Genomic DNA, 23313 nt, shown 5'->3' with positions numbered 1-23313 from the left:
GTTTACACCTTTCATTTAGTTTCCAACACTCTTGAGTTGCAAGAGTGTATAAACTTACTTGAACAACCAATTACCTTTAAATTAACTATCATAGGGATAGTTAGAGGATAACAAAACATTATTCCTATTACAAGGAATCACACAAGAGTCAGTTCATTCATGAGTCTTTACTAGTACCTTACCTGATACATGAGTACCTTTACATATGCTTACATGATACATAAACACATTACAAGAGTACCTTTACGTAGATACCTTTACCTGTGTATACTTATTTGAATATTTGTATCACGAATTGCGAGGATGATTTATTTTGTACCTTCTGTGTAAATTATCCTGCCTATCCCCAGTACCTTGGGATATCTAGAATAGGACCCTATCCCCAGTACCTCGGGATATATGGACGGGACTAACCATTCCGGAACTCAGCTGTTAGCAACAGTGGGTGATGATCATCTACGGATGTCTACGGTTATTACTTATACTAGGAGTACCTTTACAGGTACTAACCCTTCCTCCGCCCTGCTGCTACTACAGTGGAAAACTGGACAATCTTCAGATGTTAATTAGGTTATATAAGTCGTGTTAACCCTAGTACCTTGGGATAACAGTTACATATGCTATGTTAGTCCTAGTACTCAGTGACAACACTTACAGTAGTACATTTTCCTGTTTACTTTATTTTGTGATGCTTTCACATAAAAGATGAGTTAGACTAAGTACTTTGAGTACTAGTCAATAGAAAGGAAAAACTATCATTTTACAAACAAAACATTCGGGTCTTGGTAGAAGACTACTTCTCAAACTGATAGAAAATAAGGGATTTTCTAGGGTTTTTCATACGTACATCAACATTTTCATTTAACGATTTACATGGCCTTCATAACATATTTTCACAAACAAGGCAATGACACTTATATACTTATGAATTCACCAGCTTTAAAGCTGATACTCGCTTTCAAAATAACTTGTATTCTCAGGTCATTAGTAAACAGGTACGGAGGCCAGGTTTTGAGAAGACGGAGCAGACAAGTCTCGTCTTTTATTTTGATTGTATATTTTTGGTGTCTTACTACAATGAAAGAACACATATGTATTAAAACTTTACTTATAATGCAATGGATGATGTTGTTGCTTGTTTATTATATTATGATGTTGTGATACTGTACATGACGTCCTCCACCCCTGAACGTTTCCGCCGTTCGTGGTTTTGGGGTGTGACAGATTGGTATCAGAACATTGTTTATAGTAAATAAAGTATATCAACCCATAAAAGATATACTAACTATAAATACATCGGGATTAAAACACTCTGTCTAAGAGTTATACTTTTAAATAATAAAATATTTATCAAAGTATACGTGCCTGCATTCATACTAAAATCAGTTTCACAACGACAAGAACAAAAGTATTACGATTGTTGAATATCACAAGTAAGCCTGGGGATATATAGTCAGTCTTGGGAATGGCATAGCCTGATCAACTATGCTGGTCCGAGGAGTGATTAGCATATGCTCAAGAATGGTTGTGATGTGGCAACAAGTCTAAAAACTTACCAACACAACCATAAAGAAATACCATAGGGGTATTTGTTCTTACTGTAATTATCTTAGTCAGTTCGTCTATTTTAGCTATTTCTTATAATCCCTTTTCTCGCGTAGATTAAAATGGCTGGATTTCACCACGGCGATCCGTACTTCCCGAACCAAGGCAATGCTGGTTGGCTAGAGGCAGAACCAGAAGATGATCACCCAATCCCTTTGGATGATCACCATGCTGAGGGTTTTTCCGATAGTTCTGACTCGGAGCCAGAGGTCAACAACCTACCTCCAGCTGCTCAAAACCCAAACCTGAATCTCCGTCCTATGTTTCAGGGACCCACTCCCTTGTGGGCCATTAACTTGACTGAATGGAGTCAGGAACAAGGTCAGCCTATTCCCTACAATGGCGACCGAAGTTTCTACAACCTCACTGAAGGAGGTTCTGCTGATAGAGTCCTACCAATCCTGGTGCGTAGGATTTCTCGGAACACGATAATGGCTTAGGCGACTATCAATCAAGTTTTGGAAGTTGACGCCAACTCTGGTGTTAACACTGTCCACATTCGCCAACTAGAGTCTGCTCATGAAAGGACTCTGGTCCGCAATGCAAATCTGCAAAGGGAACTTGCTGAAACCCGAGCTGAAGTTAGAGAACTTCGAGCTCAGCAAGCAAGGTCGGACAGGCGTATAAGGGACATTGAACGTCTACTGTCGGGATCGAGGACTCATGCTAGCAGTTCTCGTCGCCGATAGAATATCGTCAACTCATCTTGTGGATATAACCTAGTTTATGTAAAACTTTGGTCTAATTCCCTATCTGTATAAATCTTAGACCTGTTCGGTCTTGATCTAGTCTTAATTCTGTCAAAATTTTCCATCTTGGTTGATGTAAGGCCTACTTCTAGGCCATTTTTCCCGAACTTGTTACATCTGTAATTCTAGTATTATTGACAGATATCTAATCTTATGAAAATTATTATCCAACTGCTATCTTCTTCATTTATTCATACTATTCTTTCTGTTGTTCGAGTATGGGGATTTAGTCCATGAGACACATTCATTTATCATTTATTCTTATCTATGTCGTCATCTTTTAAACGTATAGTTAAAGATGCCGCTACGGAGGAATCCAAGGCGAAACCCAAACAACGAAGCACCAATACCACCACCTCCACCACCACCTGTACCTCTTCAACCACCAAATCCTTTCGATGCCAACATGTTCCAGGCAGCTTTCACAGCAGCAATTGCAGCTGCTGTGTCAGCAATCAACGCTCCTGCCCCTAGTGGATCAGGAAGAGGTGCACCACCCTCGAACCACGGCGAAAGCCATGGACACCCTCGGGAATGCACCTACAAGGACTTCACTAACGCCAAACCCCGCAGCTTCAATGAAACTGGGGGTGTTATGGTGTTGAGACAATGGATTGAAAAGATGGAATCCGTCTTTGAAATCTGTGCTTGCCAGGAGGGCAGCAAGGTCAAGTTTGCAGCTTGTACCTTCTCTGACAGAGCACTAACATGGTGGAACAACCATGTTAACTATCTAACTTTGGTGGTGGCATATTCCATTGGCTGGGAAAAGTTGAAAGACATGCTGATGAAAGAATATTGTCCTCGAGGTGAAATACAAAAACTCAAGCAAGAATTCTGGGGTCTACAAATGGTTGGATCCGACATCACGACCTACACAAATAGGTTCTGTGATCTGGCAAACTTATGCCCTGATATGGTTGCTCTCCAGAGCAAAAATATTGAGACATATATCTGGGGGCTGTCGCCCTAGATCCAGTCAAGTGTGATCACTTCCCGGCCTATTACCTTTGATAGCGCCAAGGAACTGGCACAATCTCTCATCGCTCACCGGAAACCTCAGAGCACAACAATCCCTACACCTGTACCACAAAAGTCCAACCCTAATCCCAACAACAAGAAGGGGTGGAATAAGAGGAAAAGAGGGGATTTGCAAGGATCCTCCAATAAACAACAACTTGTGGCGATCAATGCTGCCACAGTGACTCCTGTTGTCCTTGCGAACCCCTTACCAGCAAAAACTTATGCTGGAACTCTTCCAAAGTGCAACAAATGCAGCTTCCACCACCACAGACCTTGCAAGGAGATGTTCTGCTCTAACTGCAACAGGAAGGGGCACACCGCCCGTTACTGCAAGGCTCCAACAGCTCAAGCCGCCCAGGTCCCAAACGCCGGTATGGGCCAAACTTGCTACGGATGTGGCAAGGTGGGCCATTACAAGAGGAACTGCCCTAAAGAGGGGATGGTTGGCGGAGTAGGAAGAGTTATGGCCCTAGGCCACGAGGAAGCAGTAGTTGATCCTACGATAGATACTGGTACGTTCCTCCTCGATAACTCATATGCTTACATACTTTCCGATAGTGGAGCCGAGAAAAGTTTTGTAAGTCACAAATTTGCACACCTGCTTAAACAAAAACCATGTGCATTAGATAATTCATTCACAGTAGAAATGGCTGACGGGAAAACAGAGAGTACAAACTGCATATACGTAGGTTGTACCTTAACTTTAGATGGCCATACTTTCAAGATAGATCTCATGCCAGTCACAATTAAATGTTTCGACGTTATCATCGGTATGGATTGGTTGAGTCTTCTTCGTGCCGACATTATGTGCTTCGAAAAAGCAGTTCGTCTTAACCTTCCTAACAACGAAACCTTAGTTATCTACGGCGACAAACCTAGTACGAGCCTTCGCATCATTTCGTGCATTCAAGCCTAGAAGTGTTTGCAAAAGGAGTACCATGCATTTCTCGCACACGTCGTCGATACCAGTCAAGAACTGAAAGACATCCAGAAAATCCCAGAAGTACGTGACTTTCCCGACATATTCCAAGAAGAACTTCCCGGTTTATCACCACAACGCCAAGTCGAGTTCAGAATCGACTTAGTGCCAGGGGCTACCCCCGTAGCCAAATCTCCTTATCGTCTGGCACCGGCTGAAATGCAGGAACTTTCCAGTCAACTTAACGAACTTCTCAAGAAGGGATTCATACGACCAAGCTTCTCACCGTGGGGAGCACTGGTCTTGTTCGTCAAGAAGAAAGATGGATCATTTCGCATGTGCATCGACTATAGAGAACTCAACAAACTTCCCATTAAAAATCGTTATCCCTTGCCCCGCATTGATGATTTATTTGATCAACTTCAAGGAGCCAACTACTTCTCGAAGATAGATCTGCGATCCGGATATCACCAACTACGAGTGTTAGAGGAGGATGTTCCCAAGACAGCCTTCCGAACTCGTTATGGGCACTACGAGTTTGTAGTGATGCCATTCGGATTAACTAACGCGCCCACAATATTCATGGATCTGATGAATAAGGTGTGTCGCCCTTACTTGGATCAGTTCGTTATCGTCTTCATTGATGACATACTCATCTATTCTCGAAGTAAGGAGGAACATAGTCAACATCTCCGTAAAATCTTAGAAACATTGCGATCGGAGAAGCTCTACGCGAAGTTCTCCAAGTGCGAATTTTGGATTCGGCGAGTTGAATTTTTGGGCCATGTGGTTAGCGAAGAAGGTATACACATGGACCCTTCCAAAATTAAGGCCATCGAGAACTGGTCAGCACCAAATACACCTACTGAAATTCGTCAATTTCTAGGTCTAGCTGGCTACTATCGCAGGTTCATTCAAAACTTCTCCCGCATAGCAAAACCTCTTACAACCCTGACCCAGAAAGGCGTGGCCTTTGACTGGGAAGAGAAACAGGAAAGAGCGTTCCAAACGCTCAAACGAGCCTTGTGCACCGCCCCGATACTATCCCTTCCCGAAGGGATAGAAGACTTCATTGTCTATTGCGATGCATCTACTCAAGGACTTGGATGTGTTCTGATGCAGCGAGGTAAAGTCATCGCCTATGCCTCGAGACATCTGAAAACACATGAGGTTAACTACACAACCCACGATCTTGAACTAGGAGCAGTTGTGCTCTAAATATGGTACAAAAAGCATGATCTTTACGGACCATAAGAGTCTACAACACATTTTCGACCAGAAAGAGCTCAACATGAGACAACGACGGTGGGTCGAGCTACTTAGTGATTACGAGTGCGAAATTTGTTATTATCCGGGTAAAGCCAATGTAGTAGCCGACGCCCTAAGTCGGAAAGAATATACTAGTCGTAGAGTCAAATCTTTGACTCTAACTATCCATTCACACTTGTCCACGCAAATAAAAGAGGCTCAGCTCGACGCTTTGAAACCTGAAAACGTGGCGGGTGAATCCCTTAGAGGGATGGATAAGAACTTGGAAGCCAAGGGTGGCGGAGCCTTATACCTCATGGATCGGATCTGGACACCGAAACACGGTGGCTTCAGAGACTTGGTCATGACCGAAGCTCACAACACTCGTTATTCCGTCCACCCGGGTTCAGATAAGATGTATCTGGATCTTAAAAAGTTATACTGGTGGCCTAACATGAAAGCAGATATTGCTACCTTCGTGAGTAAATGCCTTACTTGCGCAAAGGTCAAGGTCGAATACCAGAAACCCTCCGGCCTTCTACAACAACCGGAGATACCAGAATGGAAGTGGGAACGGATCACTATGGATTTCATAACCAAGTTGCCCAAGACAACGGGTGGACTTGATTCCATATGGGTCATCATCGATAGACTGACCAAGTCTACACACTTCCTACCGATCAAAGAAACAGACAAGATGGAGAAACTTACCAGAACTTACATTAGGGAGATTGTAAGGCTGCACGGTGTTCCTTTATCTATCATCTCAGACCGAGATAGTAGATTCACTTCGAGGTTCTGGCAGTCATTACAAAGTTCCCTAGGAACTAGGCTGGACATGAGTACAGCCTACCATCCACAGACCGATGGGCAAAGTGAGAGAACTATCCAAACTTTAGAAGATATGTTGTGTGCCTATGTGATTGACTTTGGAAAAGCTTGGGATACTCATTTACCCCTTGTTGAATTTTCCTATAGCAACAGTTATCACACGAGCATAAAGACAGCTCCATTCGAGGCCCTCTATGGCCGAAAGTGCAGATCCCCTCTGTGCTGGGCTAAAGTGGGTGATACCCAGTTAGCTAAGGGACGAGTTCCCGAAAGCACTCTCACGGGTCCAGAGATCATTCGGGAAACGACAGAGAAGATCGTTCAAATTTGTGAACGATTGAAAGCCTTTAGAGACCGACAGAAAAGCTACGCTGACAAGCGTAGGAAACCATTGGAGTTCCAGGTGGGCGACCGAGTCCTACTGAAGGTCTCACCCTGGAAGGGCTTGATACGCTTTGGAAAGCGTGGGAAGCTCAATCCAAGATACATAGGGCCTTTCGAGATTCTCGCGAGAATCGGCCCTGTGGCTTACAAGCTCAATCTACCGCAAGAACTCAGTAACGTACATCCTACCTTCCACGTATCAAACTTGAAAAAGTGTCTATCCGACGAGACTCTTGTTATTCCACTCGACGAGATCGAGTTCAACGAGAGCCTCAACTTCGTGGAGGAACCAGTAGAGATCATGGACCGAGAGGTCAAGCAAACAAAGTAGAGCCGTATCCCGATAGTGAAGGTGCGCTGGGACGCAAAGCGTGGATCGGGTTGGGAACGTGAGGATCAGATGAAACTGAAAAACCCTCACCTTTTTGCTTAGTTATTTGTAACTTCTTATTTGCTTAAATTCTAATTTCGGGACGAAATTCCCTCTAACGGGGGGATGATGTGACAACCCGAAATTTCCATTATGTACAAACTATATCACTTCAATAGAAGTTATAGCGGTCACAGTTAATTTTCAGACTTTTTGCGTAAGTTTGAGTAATTCAGGGTTTACACTTCATGAAATATCAGGAGAGTGGGTGCACTAGGGTTTTGTGCAACACTGTTATTTCAACACTCTATTATAGTAGAGATCATTTCTGGAATAAAAATATTTTCTGCCAAAATATCTCAGGACTATAAATAGAATTCTGAACCAAATTCATTCATTATTCACATTTCCAACTAGAGAAAAGCCATTTTCTCTCTCACGGATCTTCGGGTTTTTATACAAAAATGTGAGTAACTCTTTCTAGTAGTGTTAGAATGCTTATTATGTGCTTATAACATATGATTTAGATGTCTAAATCATTAGATCTAGGAGTTTACTCCCCAAGGTGTTCTTGGGCGCTTAACTCCCGAAACAAAGCCAAAACCGACCTTTGTGTTATACAACTGCTTTAGACTCATATGTATGTGTGTTAGGGACAAGAAAACATCCATAAATCACCCAAGTTTGGGAGTTCACGGCCCAAGAGTTTCATAGGCCGTAAACTCCCTTTTCAACCTCATAATTGTGTTTTAAGGCCACGAAAGCTTTAAGGCTTTTATCAAGACTAGTTCCCATTAAATCTAAGGCCTTAAACACATCAAAGAACACAAACAAATGAAAGTTTACGGCCCAGGTGTATCTTAGGCCATAAACTCCATAGAAATGGACCAAAGGGTGTTATTAAGGCACCTAAAGCCCTAGACCTTTACATGGAAATGTTCCACACTTAATCTAAGAACCAAAGCACATCAAAACCACATTTCAAAGTGAGTTTACGGCCATGACATGGTTCATGGGCCGTAAACTCATTAAAGGGGCACCAAAGTGTGTCAATGGTCTTCATATGCTTGGAATAAAAGTCTAGAACCTATACCACAAGTGCAAGAGACTTGAAAGCATCAAAAACACGCCATACTTAGAGTTTACGGCCGTAAACCCTAAGTGAAATGGCCTTAGGGCCGTAAACTCCTAAATGGAGTGTTTCTAGACCTTAAACCCCTTCAAGGATGGAACCACCAAGTTAGAATAATTCTAGAAAGCATTTGGGACTTCAAAACACACAAATACCCCATGGTTGGGAGTTTACGGCCGTAAACTCAAGACTTTACAACCGTAAACTCCATGTGTGTTAGTATATGAGGAGTAAACTCATATATGGGGTCCTTTGGAACCCTAAACACAAGTACCTTGTCCCCCAATAGCTTAGATGAAATCCTTAGGGCTTAAAACACTTATATAAAGTGTTTATTATGTCTAGGATGTCTTAACATTATCAATTAGTGATTTGAGTCTAATTGAGTGCATATATGTGTGATTATATGTTCATTAGGATCGTAGTGTGTGTACAAGTTCTCGCTTGACACCTAGCTATCCTATACCGTTCAGTTCATTCCAATCACCAACTACAGGTGAGTTCATACCCCTAATCAACGTTTTAAATGATTTTAAATGTTTTAATGGGGGAGGGGATACAAGTAGAAAACAACATGTTATTAAATCATATATATGTATTTTATAACTGTGTTTTCATTCAACAAAATTTCACGTACTGCAAAATGTGATGCATGAAACGGTTTTATATCTTAAAATAACTTGTTACCAAACATTTTATATTTAAAATGTTTATCAAAATGACATCAAGTCACATTTATGTTGCTCAAAACCTGAGATATCTTACAAAACCAATTTACATTCTTGAACTAAACTGTGCATATACACTTATATTTATATATATGTATTGATGTTGTAGTTTACACCTTTCATTTAGTTTCCAACACTCTTGAGTTGCAAGAGTGTATAAACTTACTTGAACAACCAATTACCTTTAAATTAACTATCATAGGGATAGTTAGAGGATAACAAAACATTATTCCTATTACAAGGAATCACACAAGAGTCAGTTCATTCATGAGTCTTTACTAGTACCTTACCTGATACATGAGTACCTTTACATATGCTTACATGATACATGAACACATTACAAGAGTACCTTTACGTAGATACCTTTACCTGTGTATACTTATTTGAATATTTGTATCACGAATTGCGAGGATGATTTATTTTGTACCTTCTGTGTAAATTATCCTGCCTATCCCCAGTACCTTGGGATATCTAGAATAGGACCCTATCCCCAGTACCTCGGGATATATGGACGGGACTAACCATTCTGGAACTCAGCTGTTAGCAACAGTGGGTGATGATCCTCTACGGATGTCTACGGTTATTACTTATACTAGGAGTACCTTTACAGGTACTAACCCTTCCTCCGCCCTGCTGCTACTATAGAGGAAAACTGGACAATCTTCGGATGTTAATTAGGTTATATAAGTCGTGTTAACCCTAGTACCTTGGGATAACAGTTACATATGCTATGTTAGTCCTAGTACTCAGTGACAACACTTACAGTAGTACATTTTCCTGTTTACTTTATTTTGTGATGCTTTCACATAAACGATGAGTTAGACTAAGTACTTTGAGTACTAGTCAATAGAAAGGAAAAACTATCATTTTACAAACAAAACATTCGGGTCTTGGTAGAAGACTACTTCTCAAACTGATAGAAAATAAGGGATTTTCTAGGGTTTTTCATACGTACATCAACATTTTCATTTAACGATTTACATGGCCTTCATAACAGATTTTCACAAACAAGGCAATGACACTTATATACTTATGAATTCACCAGCTTTAAAGCTGATACTCGCTTTCAAAATAACTTGTATTCTCAGGTCATTAGTAGACAGGTATGGAGGCCAGGTTTTGACAAGACGGAGCAGACAAGTCTCGTCTTTTTTTTGATTGTATATTTTTGGTGTCTTACTACAATGAAAGAACACATATGTATTAAAACTTTACTTATAATGCAATGGATGATGTTGTTGCTTGTTTATTATATTACGATGTTGTGATACTGTACATGACGTCCTCCACCCCTGAACGTTTCCGCCGTTCGTGGTTTTGGGGTGTGACAACTGATGAACCGAAACACACTCGCATGCGGTTGCTACGGTGGCTCCTTAACTAAACATATACAAACTAGCTCTAATAAATAACCACAGTAATAACCACCACTAAAGGACCGAATCATCATCCTCTTATAAAGGGTAAAAGACCCTTTTACCTTTCTTATCTTAGGCCCAACAAGCCATGGCCTAATCCCAATCAACCTCAGGCCCAATAAATAGCTCAAAAGGCTTTATTGTGAGTATGCCTTGCATACCACTATTTATACCCCGCGTACTAGTTTACATAAAAAGAGTAAAGAACCCAGTTGTGTACGCTTGTGTACGCCCAATGTATGCTCTAGTTAGAAAAATGCCATTAATCACTTAATGCTTTAATGTAACCACCAGACTCCCAAGTATATTATTTCATGTGTTTAATGTTGAGGTTTTATTGAGTGACTCGACAAGTTGTGGGTCCAACTCGTCGAGTATAGTCAAGTCGACCGCGTGAGGTTAATGAATGGACTCGACGAGTCAGAGAGCCGACTTGTTGAGTTGGTGCTGGGTTGTGAACCCTAATTTCCCGGGGTTGGGGCCTATATAAGGGAGCTTATGCCCCCATTCCTGCCTCCCCAGTTGCCTAACCTTTCTGGATGAAACCCTAAACGAGTGTAGTGAGCTATGAGAGTCTCCATGCTAACCTTGAAGGATTTTAGTGCATCTTTGAGGAGGAAGAGGAGTTTGTTCAGCAAGGAACACGAAGGAGTTTTTGGGGTTCAGGCCATATCGTTCAGAGCTTCAAGAGGAAGGTAAAAAGCTTGAATCTTTCACCTCTATTTGGTTAGATCTCATGAGTTGAGAAGTTAGGATTTTCATCACATTTTATTTTTTCGAGCATAGTAAATTATCAAGAGGTTTAAACCTCAGATCTGGACCTTGTGAGGTCCATAGAGCCGAAAAGTCCCAACTTTATTCATGCATATGAAGAGTATGTTGTTTAACACCTTATGAGAACATGTATTGGTAGATTGGAGCAAAACCACCATGCATGAGCATAAAGATCGAAGCTTTACGTGACAACTGAGTCTTTAGATGCTAGATCTAGTGTGTGGAGTGGTAGATCTGCTTAGAATCGTCTGAATGAGGATTGAGTTTGAATAGAATCGCTGAGTCAATGAGCCGACTTGACTAGTCGGTGAGGGATTGTCCCGATGAGATTGATCGTGCGATAACTCGGCGAGTTGGGGGTCAACTCGATAAGCTGAGCTGAACCTTCACGATACTTCTGAGGTAAACGAGTGGACTCGATGAGTCACATGGGTGCAATCGGCGTCGGGCCAAACATGGACAGTTGACTTGAGTTTGACTTCTGTTGACTTTAGGGTTTGGTCAATCATGAGTAATGGCGACCATGGAGGGGTAAAAGGGTCTTTTATCCACTTCAAGAGTTAGAGATGCTCTCTTGGATCATGATAAAGTGTACACACAGAACCTCCATTTTCATTTAATGCCATTTGGGACCAATTTTGCAAACAATTTTCATACCTAGAGTTAAAATGTAAAATACCTTGAATTGAGTATTACAAGTCTCCCCACTTGAATTAGATTTCGTCCTCAAAGTCTGCTACCGCAAAATAACTCTGGATAATACTCCCTTATCTCATCCCCAGGCTCCCACATCCACTTTGAACCCTTTCGGTGATGCCACTACAGCTTTACAGGATCCACAACCTTGCTTCACAGAGTCTTCGTCCTCGTGTCAAGGATCGTCACTGGTCTCTCTATATAATTCAAACGATAATCCACCTGAATTTCCTCCAATGGGACCACTGTGGGATTGTCAACCAAGAATTTGCGCAACTGGGAAGCATGAAATTTGCCGTAAATTTGATTGAGTTCCTCGGATAGATCCAAACGATACACAACCCTACCTAACCGGGATAAAACCCTAAAAGGACTAATGTATTAGGGGCCCAGCTTACCCCGCTTCCTGAATCGGATGACACCTTTCCAAGGTGATACCTATAAGAGTACCATATCCCCAACTTGGAAATCTAAGTCTGATCGGCCTCAATTGGCGTAGGTCTTTTATCAACTCTGCGTTGTCTGAAGTTTGCGACAAACCTACTGAGTTAGTTATGTTGTTTTGAGTACCACCTTCATACCCCCCATAACTCAACATATCGGGGTCCTACACTTCCTCCCATAGAGAATCTCAAAATGAGGTTTATTAATAATAGCGTGATAACTGTTGTTATCTGAAAACTCAGTCAAAAGAAGATACGTATCCCAACTCCCGCCAAAATCCAGTATACATGTCTGAAGCATGTCCTCCAATGTGTAGATAGTCCGCTCGCTCTGACCATCAATCTACGGGTGGAAACTCATGCTAAAATGCAGACGAGTACCGAATTCCTCACGGAGTTGTTTCCAAAACCTGGAGATAAATTGAACATCCCTATCGGAAACCACAGAAACCGGCACCCCATGTCGTGGCACAACCTCCTGAATGTAGTTGTCAGGCAACTTCTCAACCGAGATACTCTCTTGGATCGTGATAAAGTGTTCGATCTTGGTTAATCATTCCACGATGACCCATAAGGAATCCACTCCGCCCACCGTCCGTGGTAACTTTGTGATAAAATACATCATAATCTCTTCCCATTTCCAAACAAGAACACACAACGGCTCCATTTTCTCGTGCGCCATTGATGCTTGGCCTTTACTTTCTTGCAAGTCAAGCACCTCTTCACATACCAGGCCACATCCCGCTTCACGCATTGCCACTAATAGTCAAGCCGAAGTTCTCTATACATTTTCGTCGCTACGAGATGAATAAAGAACATCGGCTTGTGTGCGTCCTCCATTAAAACTTAACGTGCAACACCCGAATATGGAACCCATACCCTCCGATGAAGAGTCAACAAACCTAGGCTATCATAATCAAATGAGGACACCTGAACCACTATACGCTAGCTCTTCCTGTACTCATCCTTCATAGCCTCGACCCATGCTTCTTGAATTTGCTCTAGAAGTGGAGTAATCATGGTCATCCTCTGACACACGTCCGTGATCGGAGTGGTATCCACCTTGCGGCTGAGAGCGTCAGCCACCACATTGGCCTTTCCCGGGTGGTAGAGGATCTTAGAAACGTAATTCTTTACCACATCCAACCACATAAGCTGCCACATGCTTAGATTTGTCTAATCCATCAAATACCTTAAACTCTTGTGATTAATGTAAATGGTACAACGGATCCCATAGAGGTAATATCGCCAAATCTTGAGGGCGAAAACCATAGCCCCCAACTCCAAATCATATGTAGGGTAGTTCGTCTCATGAGGATTCAACTTCTTCGAAGCATATGCAATCACATGACCACGCTGCATCAACACTGCACCCAAACCCATGATTGATGCATCATAATATACCACAAAGTCCTTAACACCCTCAAGCAGGGTCAGGATCGGCACCTCACACAAACTCTACCTCAGAATCTCAAAAGTTGTCTACTGCTCAGGCCCCCAACTAAAAGTGATGGTCTTCTTTGTCAACTAGGTTAAAAGTACCGCTATCTTGGAGAAATCCTGAATGAATCTCCGATAGTATCCTACCAACCGAAGGAAACTCCGAATCTCTGATGGAGACCTTAGAACCTCCCACATCATCACTACGTCCACCTTGGTCGGATCGACCACAATTGGTGCTAAAGACCTCCTAACAATCCAAGAAAGGAAAACCTTAAGAATGCCTTCCAAAAATAGAAATTTGAAAAAAATTCAACCCATGTCAAAAGTCAATGGTCAACATTAACTTTAGTCAATCGCCACGTCGTGGCCATCCATGGTCACGTCGTGGCTATCCATGCCCACACAGTGGCCCTCGTATATCGAGGCAGTCAGACATTTCCCAATCGCCACACTATGGCGACCTAAGGCCACACCGTGGATGATAGGTTTCCAACAACTTAATGGATTAAGACATTTTCTTCGAATCCAAGAGCTCGAAATCTTAGATTTGGTCCATTCTATGGTCTAAATAGATAAAGTCTCCAACTTTATCCATTATCAAACCCAAAGAGATTATTATCTTAAACCCTAGGTCCAAACAAGACAATATACAACAATACCTTAATCTCAATCTAAAAAGACACAATCCCAAACTTTCCAGAAGGGTTTTCATTTACCTAAGATCCATAAAGTTGGCTGCTTTATGGCCATGCATGTCCAATGCATGCCTCCTCCATTTTAGGTAAACAAGAATGATAAAGAGGCTTCAAACTCACACATAAGACAACATACACCATGAAGCATCAGATCTACAACATATGATCTCAAAAGGACCTCTAGGATCCATAAAGTTGCCAACTTTAAGGAATCCTTCCATTCCAACTTGGTCACACAAGAAGAAAATGGAGCAAAACCATAAATATATAATCATAGAAGCATAAAGCAAGTAGCTTGGACACTTACAAAGGTCTATAGACACCCAAAAGAGATCTTCACTTCAGCCAAGAAGCACCTCAATCCTTTCCAATGCCTATTCTTTCATCAAAAGTAACCAAAGTCACCTAAATGGACTCACAACTCACAAGGAGGAATTAGGGTTAGGGTTTCTAAAACATAAGGGTGATGGAGGCTGATATGGAACCCTAAAAGTGACTTAGAGGGGTTTAAATATGAAGTAAACACTAAAATAATCATGAGCTTGGGCCAGAATAGCTGCCACATCGTGGCGACCTAATTCCATGTCGTTGCGGTTCAATACACTGCACGATCCTTTATTCTATGCCACGTCGTGGCACAAAGTCTATCCTAAAACTTCATTGTATCCCCTAATAAATATAAATCTATAGTAGTATAGAACACAGGTGTTACAGTTAAGATTATCAATGACATCTAGTTCCATACTATGATGACATTTTCCTCATGTAACGTAAAACCAATGTTGCTTTTTCTGAATAGTCATGATGTTCCATCTAACACCAAATTGGTTTCCTAGGAACAACAAAAACAATTTAATACTAGAAATTATACATAAGTAATACCACATATGATAGATTTAATACCTCCCCCAAGTCCCTAAGAGCACTAGCCTTTATACCTTCGATATCTACAAACTTCTTTGCTTCAAAAACCATTGCAAATGAATAATTAATGCACTGCAAATACCATTTTGAAACTAGTAACGTAGATTTCTAAAGTTTATCATATTTCTTATGTATGAAGATGTGATGAACCGTTTTCTAAAGTCTACAATATATATTAAGCTGTTAAATTGACAATTACCTCTGTCCCAAAAAAGTAGAGACTAATCATAGGGCGACTTGTAACTACCATGAAAACATAAACAATGATCACATTATAAAAACAAAGAAGATCTTCAGACTTCATTTGTTTAAACCAAACAATTGGGTGTTACATATATAATACATACCTTGCTATTGTCTAATCCTACTAAGTTAAGTGATGACCACTACATATTCACCAAAAGAAACATTAACAATCTTAAATAAACAGTCCAACATATGTTCATCTGATAGAGTACAACAAATACGATCATGATTGGACAGTAAGCAACAATTAGTAATTGCATACCTGCAAAATTCTATCCCAACAAAATTTCAAATTTTTATTTTCTTAGAATGTATAAATATTTGAATAAATTTTTAATTAATACAATTAAGGATCTCCGTCTAGGTATCGATTAGTCGCTTAACCTAAATCCACCGCCTAGCCAAATTAAGGGTCTCTACTTAGGCGTCGATTTTTCTATTACATGTTTGTTGTTACAAAAAAAATATATAAACCATAATTATACTGAAAAAAGAAGATTTATCGAGTTTGTAATCAACAATGTAGATTTATAAAAAAAATGTACATTTATTTTTAATCCATAACAACATATTTTTTTTAAACAAAACACATCAAGATACTTATATTTTTAATCCAAAATAACAAATAAAATATATATTTCCGAATAACAAATAAACACCAAAGGAAACGATCCATCGATATGTAACTTGTGTTTCTTGAAATATAACATGTTTCCGAATTTTTTTTTTTCAAAACTAACTATTCGTATGCTGACTTTATATGTCATTATTCTGAGAGATATCACGTGTGAATATAAAAGTATTACTGAAGTGTGATGAACAATTCAACAACAATAAAGTCTATACCATATTAGAAATTTGCACAATTAATAATAAACAATCAATCATGTTTTCGTGTATATTTGTAAACAATCTGAAGTTTTCATTTTTTCGAACTAATTTAATATTTGTTAGCATAACTCTTACTCATAAATGTTTAAATGTAGTAAACTTTTGTTGAAAAGAATGTATCGCGTTTAGAAACTAATTTAAAAAAAAAACTATTTGCATCAATCGTTTGACGCGTGTAAACGACTAGTATGTACACACACAAATATATATATATATATATATATATATATATATATATATATATATATATATATATATATATATATATATATATATATATATATATATATATATATATATGGGGAGGGTTCACTTTAGATTAAAAAAAATAGAGATCTTGAGATTCAACCTCAGCCATACATTTGTCATATGCCTCTCTAATACTCCAGTGTACCGGCAACAATAGCGTATGTCTAATCATAGATAATTATATGGCAGAGAGATATAATCATATATGATTATATATATATTTATACGTATATGCGTAATCATAAATGATTATACATATATGTCTGTTCACAGATTGACTAATCATAAATGATTATGACAGTTGGTGGCAGAAAATATGATGGTGACAGAGGTGTCGTTGGTATAAGTAACAGAGGTGACTGTGGTGGGGTCGACTGGTGTTAGAGGTAGTGGCGGTGACAGTTATGGTATGAGGATGGTGGTAGAGGAGAAAGGAACGGACGACACTATATAATCGTTTATGATTATACCAGGCTTGTCGTGTCGGTACGCCGGAGGGTTATAACGACATATGTGAAATACGTGGTTGAGTTTGAATCTCTCTCTCTCTCTCTCTATATATATATATATATATATATATATATATATATATATATATATATATATATATATATATATATATATATATATATATATATATATATATATGTCATTTATTTGAGAACTAAAAAATTGGTGAAACTCCATAACTTTTCCATTTTTAAATTGAGACATATAAATTTTTCTTTTTTTTTTTGGGATTTTATCGGCCTTTTAGTCGTTTATTAAATATTAAATTCGTAGAGAAAATATAATTTTTTTTTGGTGTCCATAAAGCACACTTTCTAATATACATTTATGAAAATATGTATGTACATACAAAAAGATTGGTTTTTTTATTTAGCGAATTAAGTCCTTAACAAGAGGCTTAATGACTTTTATATATATATATATATATATATATATATATATATATATATATATATATATATATATATATATATATATATATATATATATATATATATATATATATATATATATATTAGGTTAATTTGTTTCATACATTTATTGTGTGCTACATGCATCAATAAAAATTTAGTAAAATTAAATAATGATTTAATTAAATAAAGATAGATATTAAATGATTTCCATAATTGTATCTATATTAAATAATTGTATGTATTAAAAGATTGGTTTTTTTTATTTAGCGAATTAAGTCCTTAATAAGAGGTTTAATGACTTATATATATATATATATATATATATATATATATATATATATATATATATATATATATATATATATATAGCACACAATAAATATAAGAAACATATTAACCTAATCCAATATATATATATATATATATATATATATATATATATATATATATATATCTTAATAAGCATTTAGCATGTTTTGCTGAATTTTAAGAGACACACCCCTTAAAACAACATTTACAACAACTTTATGCATTGAAATCTTTCGTCAACGAGAATGAAATCTGAACAACTTTAGAAAGCGAATTGGTCAAAATTAAACTGATATTCCTACAATGTCGCCCGATTAAATCGGCCAAACACCTTGAAACAGTCAAGATAAGAAGGCGAGATTTGTTGACCCTCGATGCATTTGTTACTCTTCTTCGCCCATTTATATATTTGTAACATCCCGAAATATCAAGAGTAGAGTGGAAGGGCTAAAAGAGCTAATTGTGAAAGAGTGACTCGGCGAGTCCATGGATGGACTCGGCGAGTAGAGTCGCGATCTGGTCGCGTGCTAAGTAGCCGACTCGGCGAGTCAATGAGGTGGACTCGGCGAGTAGGCGCTGAGTGGAGAAAACCCTAATTCTCAGGGTTGAGCCCTATATAAAGAATATTATGTTTTCCTCCCAGCCTCTTTATTCCCCCTTGAGTTCCAGAAACCCTAAAATCGTGGAGAAGCACCATTGTTGAGCAAATTGGAGCTTGGAAAGGTAGTTGTTGAAGAGATTCTAAGGAAGAAGATGCTTGGATCAAAGGGCTTTGCAAGGATTCGGGATAATCTTCTCTTGGAGCTTCCTTTTGAGGTATCTTTCCATTGTTTGAGCAGCTATTGTCTAGATTCTTCATTTTGGGGGTGTTGAGATCTTATCTTTTGGTGTTTTGGTATTTAGAGATTAGATTTGAGGTTGCTACCTCAGATCTGGAATGGAAAGGAATTGGAATGCATGGAAGTCCCTGTGATGAGTGTTGGATGAAGCTATCATGTCCCAAACCTTAGCCCTAATGTGCAAAATGCATAGATCTCTTTGGATTCACGTAAAGTTTGCCACTTTACGTGATGGATGAGTTGTAGGAAGCTAGATCTATGTTTTGGAGCATTTGCATGGCTTGTAATGCTTCTGAATGGATTCAGACCGATAGTACTCGGCGAGTCACATGGGTGTACTCGACGAGTTGCTTGAAGATGAGCTGGAACTTGACGAGTTGGAAGAACAACTCGGCGAGTTGGATGAAGATGGCCTGGAACTCGACGAGTTGGATGAACAACTCGGCGAGTAGGTTGAAGATAGCCTTAGACTCGGCGAGTCTTGTCGAAGAGTTCCAATATTTTCTGGTTGAGTCGAGAATCGGCGAGTCAAGGGATGACTCGGTGAGTTGTGGGCGAGTGGACTCAGAGTTGTTGGACTCGGCGAGTCTCGGGGTGACTCGGCGAGTTTGATCGCGGATTGAGGGAAGTTCTGAGTATGGGGACTCGGTGAGTCATCGGGTTGACTCGGCGAGTAGAGTCAGTCAGGGGTTGACTTTGACATTGTCTTTGACCAAGGGTTGACCAGTGGTTTCCAAGGGCATTTTGGTAATTGTTGATTATTGTTTTGAGTTCAGTGCATTGGTGGTTGTCCAGTGGTGGAGATCGTGTCAGTGATCGGAGCAGCTTGGGTTATCTGTTCAGTCGGCAGTTTCGAGGTGAGTTATCCTCACTATATCATCAGGGTCTACGGCACCAAAGCCGGCCCTTATCGGATTGAGATCCGGGTAGTTGTTATGTTGTTACTGCTTTGATATGTTGCATCCTGTGAACTAGGGTGGTATATGTTAGAGACCTGATTGAGATTGGTATCATGAGAGATAGGGAGATGCTATGCTAGTGACCTGTTAGGTCTGTATCCTGGTTAGGATTATGATATGCTATGTGATCTGTTTGATCTGCTTGTTGACTGTGAATTGGTATATGATTGTATGTATATGTGCACATGGTTGTTTGGACTGGAGTTGGGTTGAGGCGGGTCCTGCTATGTGTTGTAGGCCAAAATACCCAGGGCGGACCGGTTGTCCCGAAGGCCCAGCGAGCGGACCGGATAGGCTGTAGGCCCGGAAGGGCGGACCAGACGTGCCGAAGGCTCGGAGAGTGGACCAGATAGACTGAAGGCCCGGTGCGGGCGGACCAGTCATACTGTAGACTCAGAGAGTGGACCAGTCACACAGTAGACCCGAAGTGCATGGTTGTTCTGTGATCGGATATGTTATGGCATGTTATGCGTGTATGGTATTTGTGGTTGGTATTTTGGGGATATCTCACTAAGCTTTCGGGCTTACAGTTGCGGTTTCATGTTTTTCAGGTTCTTCAGGAGATCGTGGCAAGGCGAAGGCATGATCGTACCGCTCCTCATGATTTTGTAGTACTGTGATTCTGGGAACACGTTATATGTTTTGTATTGAAAACCTTTTTGTAAAGATTTAATGGAATCGAGATGTTTTTGAAAAATTTAAAATTGGTTGTATTTTTCGGTCGTTACAATATCCCTCCCCCGTTTCCACTTTTCTCGATTACATTATTTTTGAATCCTGATGTGATTAATATTAATTTGGTTTTTTTGTTGCAGATGACAATGAAATCTACATCTGGCCAAGGAGCATCAGCAAGTAATAGTATTCGATGACTTTGGAAGCTACCAAACAGTTTCACATGTGTCTCTTCACCTGGCCTTCTCATTTGAATTCTTGAAACATCTTCCTATTTTAACAGGTAAATAGAACTGCATTGTCGCTTAAACACTATTCAACAATGGCTGCCTACAAATTTCTACGCTCACAATTGCACCATCACAACAACCCCCCTCTTTCTCTCTCATTGAAACCCTAAATGGTACATGATACACATGAACATAAAGAAATGTGTATCTATAACGCCTACAGGTTCCATTTTTATAATTCATAATCATGTAATAACAGTCTCCCTTATTATTATCATGTATGATACAAAAATTTGCAGGTGAACAACAAAGAAGCCTTCTTCTGTGAAAACCTTAGACATCGTCACTTCGACAGTGACCATCGTCTCCATCACCACAAACATCTTTGCTATAATCACGTTCCTCTTTCTCATTCTGGTTATAAATCCTATATTTTCTCTAAACTTGGTTTACATTGTACCGTCCAGGTCAAATGAATCAAAAAGATTATCACAGGAGAGCTCTTAAATCGGTTTTCCTGGCCCCCCTCCTCACTATGTATATATATTTCTCTTCCATATTTTTTTTTTCATTTTTTGGGGATTTTAAAATTATTTTCGAATATACAGGACATATGGAGTGTTTTTATTGATAGAATGTAGAAAATCAGGAATTGTTGACAAATACTTTTTGAACAGATACTTTCTAATTGAGCGTTGATAGTAAGAACAGGAGTTGTGAAGCTTTTCATTTTATTCCTAGAACTAAAGTCATCGGGTACCAAGGTAATTTTTTGATCGAGTAAAGGAGCAATTGGCCAAAAAGGTGTGTCTAGAAAGTGGCAATAAGTTTGTTTGTAAAGGTTTAGTTTTGTAGATTTTCTTCCTTTTATAATTCTTATTAACAGTTTAGTTTTATATATTTTCTTTCTTTTATGCTTCTGATTGAAGAACTTTTTTTATTGTTTGCCTGACTTTTAATAGAGAGTTGTGAAGGGGTTTGTTTCTTCATAATTTTGCCTTCCTCAACAGTTTCAAGTATATGTTGTTGATGATATCCGATGAAGATTGCTATGATAACATCTTCATTTTAAGATCATTTATGCAGTTTATTAAACAGGGGTCACTTATGTTAGTTTTTATTTTTATTATTATTATTTTTTAACAGACCATTTATGCTTTCTTTATAAAGGGAGCATTTTTGTTAATTGATTTTTTTTTTGGTTTCTAGTCACCTGTATGGTTTTTTTTTGCATGAAAGAGCAATGTACTTTGATTTTTTGTTTTGTTTTCTATCACGTGGTATGGTTTTATGTGTGAAAGGAGCAATGCACTTAATAACTTGTAAGCATTTGAATAAATATTTCAGTTACTTTTGGCATGTTTTTCGATGTTCATTTTAGCTAAGTTTATAAAATACATAGTTGGTTTATTGGAAGTAGAAACAATCTGAGATTTGGAATCATGATCTTGTAGTTGATGAAAAATTGGACCAAATACCCTTGTCAATGGATGATGTGGTATCAATTATGACATCAATATTTTGTTGCATATAGGGCGTATTTGACCAAAATACCCATATACATCGTCTCCCTTGTTTGGACATCTCAATATGGATCTCCATGAATCAGTTGTTTTTTTGGAATCAAGTAATCAAGTTGGCTTCTAGCTCTGAATAATCTAACTCCAAAAGGAAAGATCAACTCTAAATTAGTCTCTTGGTAGCTGTTAAAAAGTATCATTGTTAGTTCCCACCTTGTAATTTATAGTTTCTTTAGTTTCACATGTATTTTACATTAATTGTAGTGTCTATGTACTATAATTGTCATCACCCAGCAAGTTTTCTCTTTTATTTAATTATTTTCAGTCGTTAAAAGATATGACTCCATGCTTTCTTGAACAAATCCAACTTGTACTCTTTCCTCATTGACAGCTAGCAGCCCTTGAATTTAGTTTTTCTTCTTCTTGAATAGATAAATAAAATATGTTATTATTTTCTTTTTCAAAAAAAAATAAAAAAAAACCTCAAAATCATTGGTATCTTTTACGTGCTTAAACTATTTGTTTTTAGTATTTATTGTTATTGGTTGATGGTAACTATAAATATTGATATTAAATTTTTAAAAATGATATAGGTATAAAAAACAAAGTGATGCTCTAATATTTGAAAAAAATATATTTAACTTTTTATTTTTGGAAACCATTTTTTAAACAAAGAATAAGAACGATATATGACAAAATAAATAACATGTTTTTTTTTTTAAATTTGATTAATTCTATTTTTTAGAATAAACATTTTAATTTAGAAGTATATTTACTATTTGTCCGTCGTATTATCCGACTATACACCTAGCTAGATACTATCCGTTGAAATAAACCATCCGACACGAAACAGTCTGCCAATCCAGATTATTTGTCTATGGATATGTGTATCGTTGTGTATGTTAATTTGAGTGTGTATATAGTTGTGCGTGTGTGTTTAAATGTGCATTTGATTGTTGTGTGCAAGTGAGTACGTGTATATGAAATAGTGTGTCACTATGAGTTGTGTTTATGGAGATTTGTAGATGCTTGCGGTTAAACTTTGTCAAAGTTCTTAAATTGACTCTTTTTACTAAGACCAGTCTTAAGG

This window comes from Lactuca sativa, chromosome 1 (assembly GCF_002870075.4).
Source record: "Lactuca sativa cultivar Salinas chromosome 1, Lsat_Salinas_v11, whole genome shotgun sequence".
Taxonomy (NCBI): Eukaryota; Viridiplantae; Streptophyta; class Magnoliopsida; order Asterales; family Asteraceae; genus Lactuca; species Lactuca sativa.
This window is presented reverse-complemented; position numbering follows the sequence as displayed.